A 14,372-nucleotide genomic window follows, 5' to 3' on the forward strand; every position below is an offset into this window, starting at 1 on the left:
AAACCAGTTTATAAAGCAGACATGAAGCAGGTATTGTACCTGTGTGCCGTTAGACCACAGAGAGTATTGACTCTTAAGAAATCATCCGCGCACTTTCGCTTTACAAGACTGTCTCCAGAGCTCGCATTTCTTTATACTGCATTGCACAACTTGTATTAACTTCCTCACCATTGCTTAAAATGTATAGACGGCAGAGAGGTTACTCTGCTTATGCAGTACAAAGGTTATGCCCATCTACCAGTCACTCCACACCCCCCAATCTCTTCAATCCTCCAAACACTGCCAATATACCATCTAACATGTCAATTGTCTGGTACTGTAGTTCCTAACAAACTGGCGAGTTCAAAATACTCAGTTATGGCTGTAAAAGTAGCATAAGATAATAAACAGTAAACAACCCCCCCCCCCCCCCACCACAAAAAAAAAAAAAAAAAAAAGTAGTATTTTACTAACCGTTTACCATTTACTCTATCCTGATCATATTATAAACTGCTGTCCAGGAATGTATACTACAGGTGAAATACAAAAGTAAAATATAATGACCACAAAAAATATATAAATAAAGTTTATTTAATACTTTATTAAAATTCTATAGGATGTCAAGTTTATTGAAAAAGTTCAAGACAAAACTTTAGGCTAAACGCATTCGCAGACACAGCAAGAAACCGATCATTTATGCCCCCAGTCCTCACTTGGCTCCAAGAAAAACTGGATTTATAAATGTTGTATTGATTTATGTAGAAGTGTAATACTGGAACAAACTAAGCACTTTGGACAGACAGAACAGTAATGTGCACTGTTTAAATCAGCAACCTACTCCCTGTATGTGTATGCACTATAAAAGGCATTGGAGAGCAGCTCTTTCAGATTTCTAAGGGCCCTAGCGTACAGAACTTCAGAAAAAAAAAAGAAAAAAAAATTGATCTTCAACTCCTGCTCACATTAGAAGCACACTGCACAAGCACTGTGTTGGTAAGCTTTAGAAATATTATTTCTCGGTGGTTGTGGCCAAAAAAAAAAAAAAAAGGAATGTTTTTAATCCATTGTTCTAGTGGAGGCACACCATGAACAACAACTTGACCCTGCCCTCTTATTCTTTTCATCAATTTCTAAAGTTTCCATAACGTAAGAATATGGTTTCCAATGAGGGCAAACACCTTTTTTTTTCTCAAGCACCCCTACAAAATTGACAGGCCAATACAACCAAGAAGCAGTAACCCCTGAAAGTATGATCGTATGATTCTTTAAACACTCATTAGTGAGATACAGTAGCACCTATACTGCACATTTCCTATATGGCAATAAAGAAAAAGTGTATACCAGTACAGTTGCTAGTCATTGTTTCAACTTCCTATCTTAGCAACACTGTGGTGCTACATGCAATGGTAGTATAATTCAGGTATGGAAATAAGTTTATAATGAGTTTAATAATACACATCTGAGCTTGTTACCTATACACTGGGGCTAATCGAGCACCTATTAAAAACTGGATATGCAACAGGAGTCTTACTTCCCTCCCTGTACTAGAATGATAGGATTTCTAAAATGATCTAACCCCCTGCAGTATCAATGCAGGAGAAAAAATAAAATAAAAAGCATACAGTACTGTGATGGCCGGTACTGTAATGTACTGGTAGACTGGGTGTAATTCCTGTAAGAAGGGGGACATAACAAAACCGAAATAACAAAATAATACTTAACTGTTCAAACTTGTTGTTCAAGCATTAGTCTAACTTTGGGACTACAATACAGTGTATCGCTGTGGTGAAAGAGCTTGTTCTAGTCACCTGCTTAGCCTAACAACAATCCATAGCTATTAATGCAAGTGTACATGGAAAAGTTCAACACACTTGCAGAGCATACTGCACAGGCAGGCACCCTGCTTCCTTTATCTTGCACTGTATACCCACATGATGGATGTCACAGTTGGACAAGTGGGACCTGTAAAACTCAAATAAATTATCCAGAGATCTGTATTATGTTTTTTTTTGTTTGTTTGTTGTTTTTTTTTTTTTTTTTTTTTTTATAATGACAGATTTATCAAAGCATTCAATGCAATGATGTATTCATTTGTACACAGGGATGCACCCTAAATACTGTTCACCAGCTCACCGCGACCAATCGCACATACTGTATTTCACAGTGCAGTGCAATGCATCTAAACTAGTGCTGGGACGAACACAGGGTTTTCAAGTTTAGATATTCTCTCATAATTTAAATATTCGTTGAAATATTTGTTTGTTGTTCAAAAAGTAACACAAGCAATTTTACTGCTCTGAATGCAGGCAGAGACAGCACAGCAGCAGGGTCAGGGGGCATGGCTGTGGCCCGTGTGTGCGCACCTTTATTTTACAACAAGACCTTACAATATGTAACACGTTAAAATAGAAAAATATCCCAGGAGTAAAGAATAGGTTGTGTAGGACTTACTTTACCCCAGTGAATTAACTACAAAACAAAAGGATGCAAATGCCAAAAGTTCAGATTATTCCCTGAAATAAATAGTATATAAAGTTGGCAATGTGTTTTATTTCATTCCTTGCCATTGCCATTTCTTCACAGTACACAGTGGCCATAGATACGTTTTCATAAAGTAATAACCTGAGGTTTACCTGTGCCTTTTTGTAGCTGAACAAGCAAACGAAAACTGAAATGTAACTTTAAACACTTCAAATAAAACAAAACGAGGAAACGGCATTGTAAAGTGAAGGGGAAAAAAAGTCAGTTTTGGTTCTCGTTTATTACATTCCACATATCAGAAAGTCACAACAAAATATATAATATATACATATAACCCTTTAAGGACCAGGATCGTGTTAACACACTCATTCTGAAGTTGGCTTCTAGGACCTCAATTTTTTTTTTTTTTACATGACTGAGAGGGGCATTTAATGTCTAAAGACAAGAGCATACAGGAATTTGTTTAGAGCTAATTAAAAAAAGGGGAAACACCGTAAATCTAATGTATTTGACTTACAAAAATAAACATGTGCATAAGTGTTTAATTGTATTATTGATAATTGTTTTGTTAATTACTGTCAGCTGGCAATTATTGCAAATTGCAGCCAGCTGCAGTGTATATGAGCACAGCAGTCTACTTGGGGCTCTGCTGTGGGAAGAAGCCTGACTGAGACTGTGTTCTTTGGTATGCAAACAGTAGTGTGTTAAGGCTTTTTGTTTTGTATGTATGAAACTGGTTTGCAAACCGGTAAGCAGCTTGCCTGTCTGGTTAATTAGTTAGAATCCTGAAGTGTGTAGTTAGTGTTCAGACAGATAGCTTTTTGTTTTCAATTTTGTTTATTTTGTAAATTAAACACAGCGTGTCAGCGCTTAAACCTCAAGTTTTGTGTCGGTCAGTTTTTAAGTTTTGGGGCAGCGAACCTTTTTTAATTGTGTGGAAAAAAGTGAAGATGGGTAGTGATATCTCACTATATATATATATATTGCACTTTCCACTGGGTATACTCTAGTCCAGATGCCTTTTCTTCCAATACTGGACTATGGGGATGACTACAAAATGGCCTTGAAAGCTGCTTTGGGGAAGCTTGATGCTTTATACCATTCTGCTATAAGATTTGGTGCTTCTTATCTTAGTCATCACTGGGTTTATTATATTGTGGTTGAATGACCTTCGTTGGACACTAGGCAATTGGATCATTAGCTTAAGTTAGTTTATAGAACCCTGACTGGGAAAACCCCCACTGTATCTGCACAACCTATTACAGTTCTCTGCTTCAGTTTACAATTTAAGATCAGATTCATTTATTAGATTGGTTCTACCCAGAGTGTCCCCTGTTTTTGGGTGTGATTAATTTTAGTTTGCAGCTGCTTATGACTGGAATGAATTTCAAATTAAAACTACAGAGTTTTGTTTTGGGGGGATGTTTTTAATCTGAATTCACTATAGTCTGATGCATGCGTATGTGCGTTGTTTCTGTGTTGTATTTATGTGTTGCTGTGATGTTTGCCTCTTGACCAGATTGTCGTTGCAAATGAGAATTTGTTCTCAATCTTCTTATCTGGTAAAACAAAGGTAAAATGAAAATGTGTGCGTGCGCATAATCTCATTTACTTGTTTTAATATTCAGATTTGTCCCAGCACTAATCTAAACACAAACACACTTTCCAAAATACACATTCAGGAGATGCGGCAGTTGCAAGCAGATATGTGTGCACTGACAGTAAAAGTACCCCACTCAAAAAGAATATTCCAGGTATTTTACTAGGCATGGGGCCGAATAACCACTGTTAAACTGTAAGTGTGAAATTGCTTTCATTATGGGAACTACTGTACCAGTTTTATCCTTTTGTAATCTGTTCTGTAATTCACGATTGGTTCATATTATTAAAGCTCCAAATAGATGTCGAGCATCTTATTCGTACTAGCAGACTGTACATATCATCACTGCTGCCCCTTTAATTCTGTTGAAGAGCTTTTGATTCTGTGCTTGTGTTTTATATTTCAACGGGAATATGCAGTTGTCATGGGCTGATAACAGCATTGCTAAAAACTCACAGCAATGATCTGACCATGAATCTAAACCTACAGCAGCAAAGGCACAGATGCAGCAGTTTATCAACAGCCCAATAACATAGGAAGTGAATGTTAATAAAGCTCATTAGAGGCAAGACACAGGCTTTAACTCTCTGCTTGCCAGTGGTTCGAAGTCTTGGTTAATATGGCAAGCTGTTAATCACTATTTTCATAAACAGACACAGAGTACACTATACAACTACTAGCCTAAAATATCATAATTCTTACAAGGCTAAACAAAGGGTAAATTATTGGTCAACATTGGTTAAGCTAACCAAAACCTGGTTCAATAATTTATAGGTGGGAGGAGATGGGGTAGTTGCTTATGGCCAGTGAGGCTATTCGATGTAATAGTTGCTCGACATACAATGACTCACTGCACATTTGACCAGTGTCCAGTTCTATCTAATGTAACTCTATAGAAGGTACAATTTAATATTTATGTTAAAAGCAGCTACATTAGACCATCAAAACTGGATACACACAAACAGGGCTGGAACTCCCAGTATTAGATAGCCTTGTAAACCTGCACCATCAGATGTACAGTAATATGCAGTTAGGCTGCCAGTATTTCAATCTGCTGTTGTTTAGACTATTAAACTGCACCCCACAGCCCGAGAGCTTTAACTACAGCACTCTTCACTGCTGACACGTCATTAACCTCTGTAAACAGTGACTAAACACATCAGTACAGTAAAACAGACAATATTTCTACCTGAGACAGCACAACCCATTTAATGTAAGACTATCTAAATTCTGTGTCTAGTTTTAATTGCACCAGCCTCTGACCAAACACAGCAGCATTGTAAAATACCACTTGCAAAATACAAGCAAATGTTTTATTTAAAATGTAAAATGTGTTCATAACGCGGATACATTTGATAACGGTGCACACAATAACTGGATTGTATGAACAAGCAATAACGAAAAATAATGCACACAGATATGCAGGGCGCGAAATAACAGACGGCACCAATGGCACTTGCCGCAGTGCCCAAGCTGTAAAAATCCCAAATTTAAAAAAAAAAAAAAAAAAAACTTACGGCAAAAGTTGCCTGTAAGCCCATCCGTCATTGCCGCCAGTTCCCTCAGCACCCGCTCATCTGATCTGCAACCCATTCACAAACTTGCTCAGCGTCAGCTGGCCCATTCTGTCACAACTGAATTTAATTCTGTCTAATCTCATCGTGTGAGGAAAATGAGTCATTATCATAATGTATTATTGTTACAGGGTTCTCCCTAGGAACTTCTGCCGTAAGTTTTTTTTCTTTTTTTAATTTGGGAGGTACTGCGGCAATTGCCGCTGGTGCCGTCTGTTATTTCGCGCCCTGCATATCTGTGTGCGCTCTTTTTTGTTTTTGGTTGTTCGGGCGGAATATTTTCTTAACTGCATTTAAAATAAATAAATAAATAATGGAGGAACAGCGGTATTAAAGGTGAACTATATGTGATATTATATATATATATATATATATATATATATATATATATATATATATATATATATATATATATATAGGGTTTTTTTGTGCCATTTCTGCGATATCAGGCTACAGTGTATTTCGGCTGAAAAAGCACCATATAGGCTACCCCGAAAACTTTAAACCTTTTTTTCCCGTGGGAGAAGGGGGACACTAAAATTAGGGATGTTATAGGTTTAACGGTCAACTGATAAATAAATACATACCGTTTTTATATAAGTTAACCTATAATATGAATTGATAAAATGAGTCTGGCATTTTGTACTTTAAAAGTAAATATCCACAACAAAACATGTGCTTTTTATGCACTGCCTCTGTTCAAGTCCTGTGCATGTAACTTTTTATTTGGCAACATATGACGTTGGGTTAATCATGATTAGTCGACTGAAAACACATCTATCAAACTAGTCTCAAGCTGTCAGCAGCTGGCGTCAAAACAGAAAAGGGAGGAGTGTAAAGATGGAGCGGTCAAAACGAGGTTATGTGTTGAACACCTGCAAAATAAAAATCAAACATTTTAGTTTAAGAAACAGGTACGTTGATGTATTATTATAGCCACTTTTTACTTTACTTTGAAGTGAGTTCAAACGTTAGCTTTATAAATATCAAACAACTGACAGTTTTCTGAAGAAAAGTGTTGGAAAATGGATTAATGAAGGGGAATCAAGTGACACTGAAGCAAAAGTGCATTTTTCTACTGTTGGCTGTACAATACGGCAGTCATTTTGATTGCTACAACTAGGGGGGTCATAGTGCAGCGAAGCTTGGGAAATGTTGCTCGGTGATAACAAATGACATTTTCGTTCACCTTTGGCGAGTACAGTGGTTTCATTTTTTTTGTTTTGTTTAAACTAAGATGTTTTACTTCAGTAGTTGTGGGCAGATTGTTAAAGTTGCAGTTTATCTGTGATCATTTGAAACAATGAAAAAAAATCTTGTCTTATGTACTTGCAGTTAAAATGGATTCATAGCACAGATTCAATAATCTTGAAAAACGAATTGTTGATTGCTACATTAAGTTTATGGGGGGTAATGTGATTTTTTTTTAATGGCGTTTTATTTTATGTGAAACCAGTGTCCCCTGTAGTGGATCCAGATTAACTATGAAGGAGATACTAGAAACTTAGAAACGTGTACTGGTACACCCATCAATGTGATACAATCTTAACTCAATTAAAGCGGATTTGTGCTCTAAGATGTCTCCTTTTTATGTTTGGTAAACAAATGTCAATGCATGACAAAGACTAAATATATGTGGAAAATACATTTATTTAAAGGGTATGTAGTGTGATGCTGTAACTACAGTTAACTGATAGAAATCAAACAGTTTTAAACTGATTTTTTTATTAAACGATATTTACATCCCTAGCTAGAATAAGATCTTTACTAAAATTAGGTTTTTTGCAGTGTTACATTTCTGACTAACCAAGAGCACATTAAAAATAAAATTATATGTACTATAATATTTAAATCTTATCGGAGAGAAAAAAACAAACTGTAGTACTTCAGTTGTAAGACTTTGCAGAGGAACAGGAGCTCATGAAATGCAAAAGGTTGCAAAAGAAACTGCTAAAGTCATTCACAGATATTTAAAGCACAGTTGAAGAAATTATTTATTGGAAAGCTTATTTATTTGATTTGCTGTATAAAAATGTTACTGGGTTGAATAACTGTTGAAAAAATTAATTGTTCTATTTGTGGAAAGTTTATTTTGCTGTACAACACTTACATATAATAGAAACATCTTAATTGCAAGCATGGACTGCACTGTAGCCACCTGTAAATAAAACATGCAATATGCAACAATCAAAGTACTGAAGAACAATGCCCTCAGCTTAGTTTTCAATCCATACAGGACTCTTGCATGTGTTTGAATTCACTGCTGCTAAAGCCATGGTGTTGGCTCTCGATGCAAGTGCAACAGAGGCATTAAACAGCAGATTTTCTGCACAATCTTCCATAAATGGATCCAAAACAGCACTAGTGCTGTATTTTCCACCATCTTGAAAGGTCTCTCCGCAACACACTGTTCAATAAGAGCTAACTTATGTTACCTAGCGCCACGGCAGTGTTCTGTCTGTTGAACGCTGCCAATGGTCGTTATTGCTGGGTTACATGTTTGGCAACGTGGGCAATAATCCTTACACTATCAGGTAGAAAATAAACAAATGTACAATTTTACTTTAAACATTACAAATACGTCTGCGTAGTAATAACGAAAACCAAAAAACAGCATTCATATTAGTTTATCTAGAGTTAGTCTTTGTTACCTGGATGGTTATGAACAGCTTGCTGAGTAGTAAAAACACACAGAAGTAAACTATAGCTACGTTTCAGGATGAAAGTGGTGAGGTGAGTGCGCCTCGTTCAACAGAAGCAGTTTTATTGAACAAGTATGTATAGTAAATTTTACGCAAAACTGTTGATTATATATGATAAGTGCATTGACTTTGTTAAACAACCAAAAACAGCCTTGCATGCTTTTTTGCCCCGCCCTAAGTGTAAGACTAAAAATCCTCCGACAGCATAGAAATACTGTGTTTTTCCGCAGCAACTGATTCCTAGGATCCCTGGTTATCAGATATGCAGATTTTTTAAAAGTTGCCTCAGTACAGGTAACTTAAAAACTCAAGAAAAGTTAAGTGCTTGAACTAGTAAAAACTTCATAAAATAAGCAAAGATTTCGACATCATAAGACTAAAGTCAAAACGTGATTAGATTAACTGCTGTGTAATTAAAGAACAACTGGGACACTGCTGAGAGAGGAAGGCACAGCACTTTCTGTACTTAGTGATTCATATAGGGGGTGTGTCTCTTTGTATGAATACCTGTCGGATGATTGTGTAGTTCATTAAAGCTGTTGCGTTATAATCTAAAGCCAAAACTGAAAACAAATAAATAAATAAAATCACAATAATAATCATCAAATTATATTCACATTGCCCAACTAATAACACAGTCCCCTAAATTACTGAATCAAATCAACTCCTGCTCTTACCAGCTAGTACAAATATTTCATAGTTCCATAGATTTAAGCACCAAGCTTTTGGCCTTTAAGCTAGTCTATGACAGAAAATAAATTGCGACTGGATGATGAATTTTAAAGATGTTCCAGTATCTATGTATAGCTTTATTTTATTAAACAGATTACACCATTTGGAGGATCAATTAGAGATCTTTTAAATTACAGTATGATCAAGGCTAAAAATGGCTCTGTACACATTCGTGACTCGAGAGTGCACCAAAGTCTTACTTCAGCCTTTATGTACAATACAGGAAAAAAATTGTTTGGATCATTTTTGTCCAGAATCGAGAGGCAACTGAACTTGACTGAGAATGCAGACGGGTAACCTCCTATGGCACTGAGACCATCATTTATTCATATTTTTCTTAAATTTAGAAAGGGAAAAAAAATATGCAAAATATTCTAGAAAACCGGATGCTGAATCTTTAGAGTAACATTAAAAAAAAATGCAAGCGCTGTCACATGTTCTGGGGAAGCTAAAACACAGACACAAATTAAACCTTTGAAGAAAAACATTTGCATGCTGGTCAGGTTCCTGGTAGACTAGCTTTGAGACCATCATTTATTCATATTTTTCTTAAATTTAGAAAGGGAAAAAAAATATGCAAAATATTTTAGAAAGCTAAATGCTGAATCTTTAGAGTAACATTAAAAAAAAAATGCAAGCGCTGTCACATGTTCTGGGGAAGCTAAAACACAGACACAAATTAAACCTTTGCAGAAAAAAACATTTGCATGCTGGTCAGGTTCCTCGTAGACTAGCTTGTTGATTGGTGACCTTAGTGGTTTGACTAAATGACATTAATAAGCCATCTTCTTTCAATTCAAGCTATAATAATACTACACACAACTTAAAACTCTAACTAGCCCTGTGCCCAGTCCTGGGTTTCAGAACAGGTAACCCAAGACTGGGTCATACACTTGGAATGACCTACTCAGAACTAAAATCACACTTCTCATATATATACACACACACACACACAGTGCCTACAGAAAGTCTACACTCAAAATGTTCACCTTTTGTTGCCTTATATTAAAAATGCATTAAAGTTGTTTTTTTGTTTTTTTTTGTTTTGTTTTTCTTCATGTATCTAAACATCCTACCCCACAACTTCCAAGTGAAAAAAATATTTTAGAAATTTGTAGAAAATTAGCTTGGTTGGATAAGTGTCCACCCCCCTTGTAATAGCAATCCTAAATTAGCTGAGGTGTAACTAATTGCCTTCAAAATCACACACCAAGTTAAGTGACCACCTGTGTTAAATTGTAGTGATTTACATGATTTCAGGATAAATTCAGCAGTTCCGGTAGGTTCCCTCTGTTGGATAGTGCATTTCAAAGCAAAAACTCAACCATGAGCACCAAGGCACTTTCAAAAGAACTCCAGGACAAAGTTGCTGAAAGGCACAGATCAGTGGATGGGTATAAAAAAATAAAGGCCTTGAATATCCCTTGGAGCACGGTCAAGACAATTAAGTGGAAGGTGTATGGCACCACCAAGACTCTGCCTAGATCAGGCCGTCCCTCCAAACTGGATGACCAAGCAAGAAGGAGACTAATCAGAGAGGCTACCAAGAGGCCAATGGCAACTTTGCAAGAGCTACAGGCTTTTATGGCCAAGCCTGGCCAAAGTGTGCATGTGGCAACAATATCCCAAACACTCTACAAATCTGGCCTGTATGGTAGGGTGGCAAGAAGGAAGCCATTACTTAAGAAGGCCCACCTTGAATCCTGTTCTGAAGTATGCAAAAAAAAAAAAAAACACTCTGTAGCCATGTGGCAAAAAGTTTTGTGGTCTGATGAAACTAAAATGGAACTTTTTGGCCTAATTGCAAAGTGTTATGTTTGGAACAAACCCAACACAGTGCATCACCCAAAGAACACCATCCCTACTGTGAAGCTTGGTGGTGGCAGCATCATGTTATGGGTATGTTTCTCATCGGTAGGGACTGGGGCACTTGTCAGGATAGAAGGGAAAAGTACAGAGAAGTCCTTGAGGAAAACCTGCTGCCCTCTACAAGAAAGCTGAAATCGAGACGGAAGTTCACCTTTCAGCATGACAACGACCCAAAGCACACAGCCAAAGCTACACTGGAGCGGCTGAGGAACAAAAAGGTAAATGTCCTTGAGTGGCCCAGTCAGAGCCTCGACCTAAATCCAATCAAAAATTTGTGGCATGACTTGGACTGCTGTCCATCAACGCTCCCCAAGGAACTTGACAGAGCTTGAACAGTTTTATAAAGAAGAATGGTCAAATATTGCCAAATCTACGTGTGCAAAGTTGGTAGAGATCTATCCCAACAGACTCACAGCTGTAATTGCTGCCAAAGGTGCTTCCACCAAGTATTTACTCAGGGGGGTGGAGACTTATCCAATTATGATCTTTCAGTTTTGTATTTTTAATATATAAATTTTTTTCTCAATAAAAACTTTTTTCCCCTTAACAGTGTGGAGTATAGTGTGTAGATAAGTGGAAAAAATCCTCATTTAAAAGCATGAAACTCTGAGGCACTGACACAATAAAATGTGAAAAAAGTTCAAGGGGGTGTAGACTTTTGTATAGGCACTGTATATAATTATTGAGGGTAGTTCTGAAATCCCAGGGCTGCTTGCAGGGTTAATTTGAGCTTCAAGTCATAAAATGCATTCTGTAGTTTAAACACCAGTTATGTAAACTTCTAATTCTAGTCAAAATCCAAATCCAAACACCTATGTTCCTACTCACCCACTGGAATTTTTAAAAGCAAAGATGGCAATCCACTCAATGTTTTACAATTAGCGTTAAATCACGTGAAAGCATAAGTGTGTCTAGCTATGCTCACAGTCAAAATGCAGTAAAACCTTAAAGTTAAACTGCTATTCAGTAGGGGCAATGAAAAATGATTACTAGAACGACAAGATGGAATAGACACAAACTAAAGTGAATGGTTCATTTTATTAAAACTCAACATTAGAAAAACTGAAAATACCCATCATTCCTGGGTATTTGATACCGACTTTAATGAATATTAAAATTAACAATGACAAGAACTGTAGGGCCTGTAAAAAATGTTGCCTAGTCGAGTCACAAAAACGCCGCGCGTTTTTCATCATGTTTATTTGTATGCATTACCCCACTCGTGATATTGGAGTTATATTCACGTAAGGATGACAACAAAACAAATTTTAGAATTGTGCAGTACTTTGAAATTCTCAAAAAAAATCCTCGGATTTCCTGGTTTACTCATTAATACATATCAATTTAAAAGCAACACATACATATATATATATATATATATATATATATATATATATATATATATATATATATATATATATATATATATAAATATTCGCTTACGACCAGTCTGATCAACGACTAGTTGAATGATCTTACTAGAAGCACGACACGCTTACCCCCCCCCCCCCCCCCCCCCCAATGTCAAAAATCTGAAATCAGCGACCTTTCATATTTACATTTTGTTTTCTAATCGGCAACCCCGATCTTTCATATCAGCGTTACCAGCAGAAAAATAACAATTTTAATGTGCAATGGGTTGTTCCGTTCAATTTATCGCCTCATTGCACACTTACAACTCAAACGTGTCCTGTCCCTGCCAGGTTTTATTGACAAGTGGCTGCCTAGGTAGATACATTGTTCCGCACAACACTTGACTTGGCCTAAGCGACAGAGCTGAAAACATGCATCAAGTTTCCAAATGCATGGCTGAATTATTGACAAAACTAAGCACCCCCTTCACGAGTCACTCAATACCTGACCTACCCCATGGCATCCTAAAATAAATTAATGCGACACCCTTCTTGACATTTTGCAACATGACTCTCGCACATAAATATAATTTACCATAAACTATATCAGCGGCCTCGCATATTGCATACCGAAACTCTTGCAAACAAACTTTACTGTTAATTCTTAAGTCGAATCCATGAAAATCGATTTTTTATTATTATTATTTATTTATTTATTTATTTTACAATAACCTACCTTTGACGATCAAGCCAGCAATGCTTAATGCATTTGGACGTCAAAACGCACAGAATCCTGGACGCGGTGGTGGTTCTACTGAAGGAAATCGCCTGGTTGTGTATTGTTTAAATTTTATTTTCATGCAATTTTTAATCAACTTGCTCCTTCCCTCCCCTGCTGGTTGGTTTGAGTTTTTATGCCGCAGTGTGCCCGTCCTGTAAACAAGTACCCATCCACAATACAAATAGAGCCTGTCAGTTTCCCAAAAAGACAAAGATAATCTGCATGCTTCAAGTTCATAAGAATGTTGTATTGGGCACGCTCAGTTGTGCCCCCCTTTGTTCTTTTCATACCATACAATCAAATATTATATGACAATTGTCGTTGTGTATCGTTCCGCAAGTATGTTCTGGTCAAAGCAGTACAAACAATTCGCTTCACAAAGCAGGAAGTAGTGTCTGTACGAAAAGGCTGAAAGGCTGATATACCGAAGTTTTTCGTTCATTCTTCTCGTTTCTTTTTTTTTTTTATCATTGAAACATGGAAGAGTTCTAATTTATTACATTTTAATTTCCAATTTGCTTGTCTGTATTTATGCGAATTGATATTTTTCAGTTTTTTTTTTTTTTTTTTTTTTTAATTTATTTTACATAGGTGCGTGGGGGTATTGCTGCTGCCTCGGTGTTGTTAAAGAAACAGTACTTTTTTCAAATATATTTTTTACGCCTAGTTTCAGCTCCTGTGTGATAGATAACTAATTTAACGGGGTTCTTTTTTTTAAATACAGTATTTTAAGCCACACTGTTGCAAGACTTAAGACATCCTTCAAGTCTTTTCACATAGTCTGCCTGTCAAATTGATGCCATCCACAAACTAACTATGAAGTTTGACGTTGACTACGTGCTTGGGTTGGGCAGAGCAGTAATGTAAAGTGCCATTTTTTTTTTTTTACCAAGTATAGTCATATATTTTGAAAATTATATATATATAACATATATATATATATATATATATATATATATATATATATATATATATATATATATATATATATATATATATATATATATAAAACCTGTAATTTATAGCACATACGTTTTTAAGCGGGCTAATATAAGCAGTTGTTCATGAGAAAATGTTCAGTACTGACTGTTGATATTTTCGTTAGCTATTCTGCCTGACCTCATCTCAACAAGACCCCGCAGATACCAGCCTGGAATTTGGCAGAGTTCTCATTGAGATGTTTATGACCGGTGCAGTGAATTAGAAAGAACAGCCTTAGGCAAGCAGGTCAAGAGATTAATAGTTATAATAGAGGTAGTAGATTGTTGAATATTAAATAAAACACACGTTCACTGTATCAGA

The 14,372-nt window shown here is 36.4% G+C and overlaps 1 protein-coding gene across 5 annotated transcripts in view; it reads right to left on the reverse strand.

The window, feature by feature from the left end:
* The window catches only part of LOC121317354 (transcriptional-regulating factor 1-like), an 80,013-nt gene extending 66,517 nt beyond the window's left edge, over positions 1 to 13,496 (reverse strand). For 4 of the 5 annotated variants that reach the window (XM_041253197.1, XM_041253196.1, XM_041253198.1 and 1 more), the window contains exon 1: positions 13,026 to 13,493. The gene's annotated coding sequence lies outside the window, so the exon portion shown is untranslated. Of the gene's footprint in view, positions 1 to 13,025 lie in introns of all 5 variants that reach the window. The other variant, XM_041253199.1, reaches the window with a different exon arrangement.
* Between the last annotated feature and the right edge of the window lie 876 nt (positions 13,497 to 14,372).

The sequence above is a fragment of the Polyodon spathula genome, chromosome 6, assembly GCF_017654505.1.
Source record: "Polyodon spathula isolate WHYD16114869_AA chromosome 6, ASM1765450v1, whole genome shotgun sequence".
Lineage (NCBI taxonomy): Eukaryota > Metazoa > Chordata > Actinopteri > Acipenseriformes > Polyodontidae > Polyodon > Polyodon spathula.